Source organism: Fukomys damarensis, unplaced genomic scaffold (assembly GCF_012274545.1).
Source record: "Fukomys damarensis isolate Sample0158 unplaced genomic scaffold, DMR_v1.0_HiC HiC_scaffold_26, whole genome shotgun sequence".
Taxonomy (NCBI): Eukaryota; Metazoa; Chordata; class Mammalia; order Rodentia; family Bathyergidae; genus Fukomys; species Fukomys damarensis.
In genome coordinates this window covers 24,244,957-24,251,997 of record NW_022900938.1, presented here as the reverse complement: position 1 = coordinate 24,251,997, position 7,041 = coordinate 24,244,957, and the positions used below count along the sequence as shown (strand labels likewise).

At 37.9% G+C, this 7,041-nt stretch overlaps 1 pseudogene; it reads left to right on the top strand.

The window, feature by feature from the left end:
• Positions 1 to 3,769: 3,769 nt before the first annotated feature.
• LOC109117496 overlaps positions 3,770 to 7,041 on the top strand; it is a 9,955-nt pseudogene continuing 6,683 nt past the window's right edge.

The window sequence follows — 7,041 nt, the reverse complement described above, 5'->3', positions numbered from 1 at the left end:
TCCAAAAGAGAGGAAGGGGGGAGAGAAAAGAAGCAGATCAAAGTCAAACCAAAACCATGAAGTCAAACATTATACCTTATAGCCTCTTGTTTAGCTATCAAGGCAGGCTGTGGCCAAATGTGAATTCCTATGTGCTTCCACAGTCCAGCCCCCTTGGCCTTGCTGGTTGCAGCTCACTTGGCCTCTCGCTTGGGCTGGCTCTGCTCACTGCCTGTGGCTTTCCTCAGCAGATGACCCATGTTCCGGCATTTCCAACTTCCTGGGGTCTCCTTTGCACCTTTGCTTCATTCCTTTATCATCAACACTGACCTCTTAAGGGTTTCTTACCAGACCTCCGATTCCTTCCTTTAAAACCCGGGGGGAAGCCTCCCTGAGGCACAACTCTTGTGTTCTGCGTGCTGGTAAAATCATAGTGTGGCTAACACTAAATTCTGCCACCAGTGCAAGCAGTACCCAGGCCCCCTTGTACCATGGCTTTAGCGACTTCTGAGTAGCAGGATGGCTGAACATAGTAAAAGGAATCCCAGGGAATCAATTTCCTAAGCAGCACTTCTTGAGCAGAGGGCCTTGTGCTTTTACACCTTTGAGCCTGTGTTGAGCGCAGCCTCACTGACTCTTGAGATGCCCTCTTTTATCTTGTCTCTGTATAAAGTACTTGCTTCCTTTTTAATGGCACTAATCTGTTTAGCAGCCATACCTCCTTTGGCTGCAAATTTATACATGGTTCCTTCTGGGAAAATTTAAATTTTTCAAAACAAACAACAACAACAACAAAGTGGGGGAGGGGATACCAGGGATCAAATTTAGGACCTTGTGCTTGCTAGGCAGGCATGGGGCCACTGAGCTACATCCCTAGCTCCTAAATTTTTTAAAAATTTTATGTTCCACTTTTTGCCTAAATTCTCACTATAAATCTGGCTAAAAGCAGTATTTCTGCCACCACTTGAATGTTGGGCTGTCTTGAAATTTCATCTACCACCCCCCTTAATCTCAGTCTCCCACAAGCTTGCAGGGCATGGGGAAAATGCAGACAAACAGTGTAACATATATGGCTTCTAGTCCAATGGTCAATGGAGTCCTTGTTCCCAAATGAAAGCCCTTGAGCTTGGCTTTTATGGTCTGCTTTTCTATCAGCATTCTGATCCTCAGAGCTTTGGTCAGAATTATCTATCAGTCTCTGCTTGCATTATTCAAAGGCTTCTCTAGCTCACATCTCCAAATCTTTCCAAGCTCCTCCTGCAAAACCAGTTCAAAGGCCTTCTAAACCTTAAGGGCAGAGACTGTTACATAAATGACATCATTTCTCCAGCTCTAGAATTTGTATTAAGATTCTCTAGAGGAACAGAATCAATAGAAAATATGTGTAATTATGCAAGAGAATGTATTAGGTAGCCTTACAGAATTACAGGGAGAGAGCCCACAGAGGTTGTTTATACACTGGAGAACCAAAGGATTCAGTAGTTGCTCCGCCTAAAAAGATGGAAGTCACAGAACAAGAAAGATCAAGGATGCAGCAACAGTCCCAGGTTGACGGCTTGGAAGTCACTCAAAAGGCAACAGTGTGAGTCTACACTGGAAGACTGAAGAAAGTGAAGACTAATGTCCAAAGACAACAGTTACAAAGGGCGCACCAGCTCAAGAAGACTGGAGCTCTCCAAAATGGGCATGGACACATTTCATTCTTCTCTCCCTTTGTTACTGCATTTAGGCTACAAGTCTATTGCTTGGTGCCACTCACACCAGGGACATGGTGGTCTACACATCAATCATCCACATACAAACCCAGAACTATGCCTTTTTGTTTTTTATGAGACAAGGTCATGTTATGTAATTCAGGCTGGTCTTGAGCTCACTATGTAGCCCAGGCTGGCCTTGAACTCATTGCAATTCTCCCGTCTCAGCCTCCCATGTTCTGAAATTACAGGTGTGCACCACCATGCCTGGCTGCTGGGTGTTTCTTAATCCAGTCAAGTTGACACATCAAAATAGTCACACCTTATTTCATATTATCTGTCTTCTTCATCCTAATTTTACCAAAAAAAGCTTATACATTTCAAGTCAGTTTGTGATGATTTTGAATACATTTTACTGATGTTTGTTAATTAATATTTTTTGGTTTTTTTGAGACAGGGTCTCACAGTATGTATCTCAGACTGTCCTTGAACCCACTTATGTAGCCCAGCCTGGCCTCAAACTGGCAGAATTCCTCCTGCCTCAACTTCCTGAGTGCTGGGATTACAGGCATACACCACAACACCTGGCCAGTTAATTATAATTTAAATGCCATCTCAGTATTAATCAATTTATATTTAATTTTCATCATTAATTATTATCAAATATTCTTTGACATCACTGGCTGGAGAGCCACTATTTAAGTAAGAGCCACAATGTCAGCACTACCTGACCTCACTTGACAGTATCTGAGAGGGTGGTTGGGCCATATATACAACTATAAATTAGGAAATCCCTTTTATGACATTTGGCAGGTGGTCATTCAGCCTCATTTGATGAGGAACTCAGTATTGCTTAGGTTTTAGCTTGTGGGGTCTATAAACTAACCATTGAGAATTTTCCTCACACATTATGCTCTTGCACATCTCTGGAGAAATCTGAAGGACTCATTCACTTAAAGTCTTCTGTTCTTTAAAGAGAGTTACTCCGTTACCCTGAAATCCGATCTTTTCCTGCTCCAGTCATTCCAGGCCTGTAAGTCCTCCAGCTTGAATTGACAGCAGAAAGCAATGCGATCCTCATTGTAGATACCACTAAGATCATTCTATATCTATCTATCTATCTATCTATCTATCTATCTATCTATCTATCTATATCTATCTATCTATCTAGCTAGCTATCATTATCTAAACAACTTGCCTCACACTGGGGGCTCATGTACAGTTAGAGGCTGTTATGGGTTTTGTTAACATTTATTTCCTGCTATGCTTAAGGCATATGGTTGATGATAAAATACAAGATGTCCAGTTAATTTGAATTTCAAATAAACAGTAAATAATCTCATAGCATGAATGTTTCCCAAATATTACATTATCATGCTTATGCTAAAAAAATTATTCACTATTTATCTAAAGTACAAGTTTTATTGGGTGTCAAATTCTTATTAGAAAAATCTGGTGTCTTGTCACTTTTCTTATTGCTAGGACAAATAGCCGATTCTGTGATTTAAAGGGGAAGAGGTCTATTTAAGATAACAGTTATAGTCCATAGTTGTCTGGCTCCAGGGCAGAACCACATGGCAGAGGGACATAGTGGAGGAAAAGCTGCTCACATCATGGTGGCCAGGAAGCAGAGAAAGAAAAGAGAACTCAGGGAGTGAGATACACCATATCTCTCCAGGTCACATTCCCAGTGACCAGCCTGTCCTGACTAGCCTCAACCTTCCAACAGCAAGTCAGCTATAGCACTCCCATGGTCCAAACCCTCTCCCCCAAATCCCAGGCTATGAGACCTTTGGGTGACATTCTCGATATAAACATAATATCTGGGAACACCATTAAGACCTTACTCATTTTATCTTTGTACTTCATGACAAAGTAGGTACAGTTATCCCTATTAACTTCTTCAAACTTTGAAAATTAAAGCTATTTGCTTTTTCATTATAAAAGTAATTTTTAGAGGGTTGGGGATTTGGCTCAGTGACATCACGCCTGCCTCGCAAGTGCAAGGTCCTGAGTTCAATCCCTGGCACCAAAAAATAAAAATAAAAAAGTAATTTTTGGAGAAATAAATATTTCTGTGCTCTACCATTGAAACTATGATTAAAATAATTAATTGTGGTAAAACATTCTTATAAAAATTTATCATCATAACCACTTTAATGTATAGTTTACTAGCATTAAATATATTCTCATTTTGTATAACAGTCTCCAGAACTGTTTTCATCTTGCAAAAACAAAATTCTATTCCCACTGAATGACGACTACCCCCCCACCCCGTCTATCCCCTGGCAACCACTGTTCTATTTTTGCCCGCATGAATCTGACCACTTTAGGCACCTTATATAATGCAGTCATACAATATTGGTCTTTTTATGATTGGCTTATTCCACTTGGTACCGTGTACTCGTATCATCTATGTGGCAGCATGTGTCAGAATTTCCTTTCATTTTAATGCCGAATAACATTATATTGTATATATGTACCACGTTCTGTTTATCCATTCATCTATTGATGGACACTTGGGTTGTTTTCACATTTGGTGATTATGTACAATTCTGTTATATGCATAAATACTGAAAGTGTAAATTTATACAAACTTTCTCGAAGGAAATCTGGCAGTGTCAATAAAATTACTACAGATTGGTGTTGATGAGACACAGGGAATATAAAAGCAAAGATTTTTAAAAAATAGATACTTTGTATAGAAAATCAATAAAAGCTTGTGTGTTAGATTAGGATTTAGAGTTGACTGGTATATTTCTTTATTACATGTGGAGAAATCAATATGAATTACAAGATTTTCAGTAGAAATATCTTCTCTAGCTTCAGTCTAGCAGTGCCATACTCCTAGGTTCAAAGGAAATAAAATGGAAGATCTAATTTGGAAGTACAGTGTGTGCCTAGATTTTATTTCTAGTAGACTTTTAAAAAGAAACTAAGGCCATGTCCTATGATAGGAAGAAAAAATAGGCTTAAAACATTTTAATATTTCAGAAAGCAAGGATGTTTTTAAAGTGTCACAGTTCTGGGCAGGGGATTTAGCTCAGTGGTTCTTCTGCCTGCCTCGCAAGCACAAGGTCCTGAGTTCAATCTCTGGTATCTAAATAAATAAATTAATTAATTAATTTTAAAAAGTCACAGTTCTGGCCAGGATTGGTAGCATATGCCTATAATTCCAGCATTCTGGAGGCTGAAGCAGGTGAATCACTGTGAATTTGAGGCCAATCTGGGCTACATAGTGAGTTCAAGACCAGCCTGAACTACATAGTGAGAACCTATCTCAAAAAAAGAAAAAACAAAACAAAACAAAATACAAAGTCAGGGTAGTGTTGACAGGACCACAGAGCCAATATAAAGATAGGCTAAGCCAGGTAAGATGGCACATAGCTATGGCCTCAGCACTCTGGAGGGGTAAGGCAGGAAGACTGCAGATTGGAGCCCAGCCTGAGAATTCAGTAACTTAGCAAGACTGTCTCAAAATTTAAAAAATTTAAAACGGGCTGGAGATATAGCTCATTGTGGAAGCCCAGAGTTTAATTCCTAGTATAGAAAAAAAAGGAGGGGGTTGGTGAACTTATTTTATTTAAGCATCAAAAAATTATATATATGAATATATATGGCTAATTGAGGTGAGCTACATCTATAAAAGTCCATGAACTTTTAATACTACTAAAATTTTAAAAAATATACTGTTGAGTTGAAAAATTGTGATGGTTTGTAAGGGTGAACAGAATGGAATATGCTTTTTTAAAATGAATTTTTAATAAATAGAGTAATTTTGACATTCAAAAGTGTTCTATGTATCTTCTACTAAATATATTTATTGATTCTTAAGCAAATTTCCTTTTCTTTTTTACATTTTAATGTCTCAGGAATTGAGGTAAAACTTTTAAATGTGGTTGATGAAAAACTGAATGTTCGTACTTGGTAAGAGCTGTTCATAATAATCTCTTCAAGTTCAGTGTACTGTTTGTATTTTATAGGTCAAGTTTAACCACTATTTGAAAACAAGAGCTGTTCATAATCTCTTCAAGTTCAGTGTACTGTTTGTATTTTATAGGTCAAGTTTAACCACTATTTGAAATACCTAAAGTTTCCTCTGTAATTTTGGTACTGAAATGAGATAGTGTATGCATAGAAAAGCAACAAAACAGAGTGGAGGAATGTGTGTTTTCAATTGGTGAAGCAAATCTTCATTTTCAGAGGAATGTCAACATATTTCTTTCAGAACAGCAACTGGATGCTTAGGGGACCTAAGAAAGGAAATACTGACAAGAACTTGGAGCTACTTTTCTTGTTACTGAGATACATGTGCAAAGATTCTCATCATACAAGAACTACAACTGGAGGCAGGAAAAATTGCCATATCCCTCATAGTATGTTAAAAAAAAAATTCAGAGCAGTGAGAGGCTAGTGTAACTGATTCCTAAGTCACACAAGACTATTATTAAGACATTATGTCATAGTTTAATTCACTTTTTTCTCTTTTTAGAGAAACATAATACAAAGAAATGATGGATAATCAGTGGTACCTTATATTTGACAAAATATGGCATGAATTTTTCTCTATTTGGTTAAGAAGGGAAAAGGAAAGACACAGAACTATATTGAAAACAATAGGAACTCTACCAAAGATAGGAAGAATGTGGGAGACAGTGGAAAATGATGGCTTAGTCAAATATTCTCAAGAGGGTGATTGGCAGTATAAACTCTGTCCTTTGTCTCCATGGAGATGAAACTTTTCTAGGATTTATTACATGTAAGGCCTAGTAAGATTTATGTAAGTTCCAATAGTGCTCAAAGACAAGGACAATATTTAATGGGGACATGATACTGGCCTGTGTAATGCAATCCAAAAAAGAACATATCATTTCAGGAAAAGAAATCATCCTGCCAGAAACTAAAATCTATGTAAAAATATGGACATGGAAAAGTCTGATATTTCACCAAAGGAGATATACATATGATAAATAAGCATAAGAAGAGATCTTTGATGTGTCATAAGGGAATTACAAATTTAAATAAGATACCACCACTACATGCTATTAGAATGGCCCAAATGCAAAACACAGACGACACCAAATGTTGATGAAGATGTGGAGCAACAGGAACTCTCGTTCACTGATGGTGCAATACAGAATAGTGGAGACAATGTGAAAGATAATTTGAAGCCAGGCTTAGTGTATGCCTGTAATTCTCAGTTCCTCAGGAGGCAGCAGAAAAACAAGTTTGAGCCCAGCCCAGGCAACTTAGTGACTTAGTAAGACACCAATCTCAAATTTAAGAAATAAATAAATCAAAAGGGCTGGAGATACAGCTCAGTGTGAAGGCCCTGCTTTCAATACATCCCCAATATATATCTATCTAT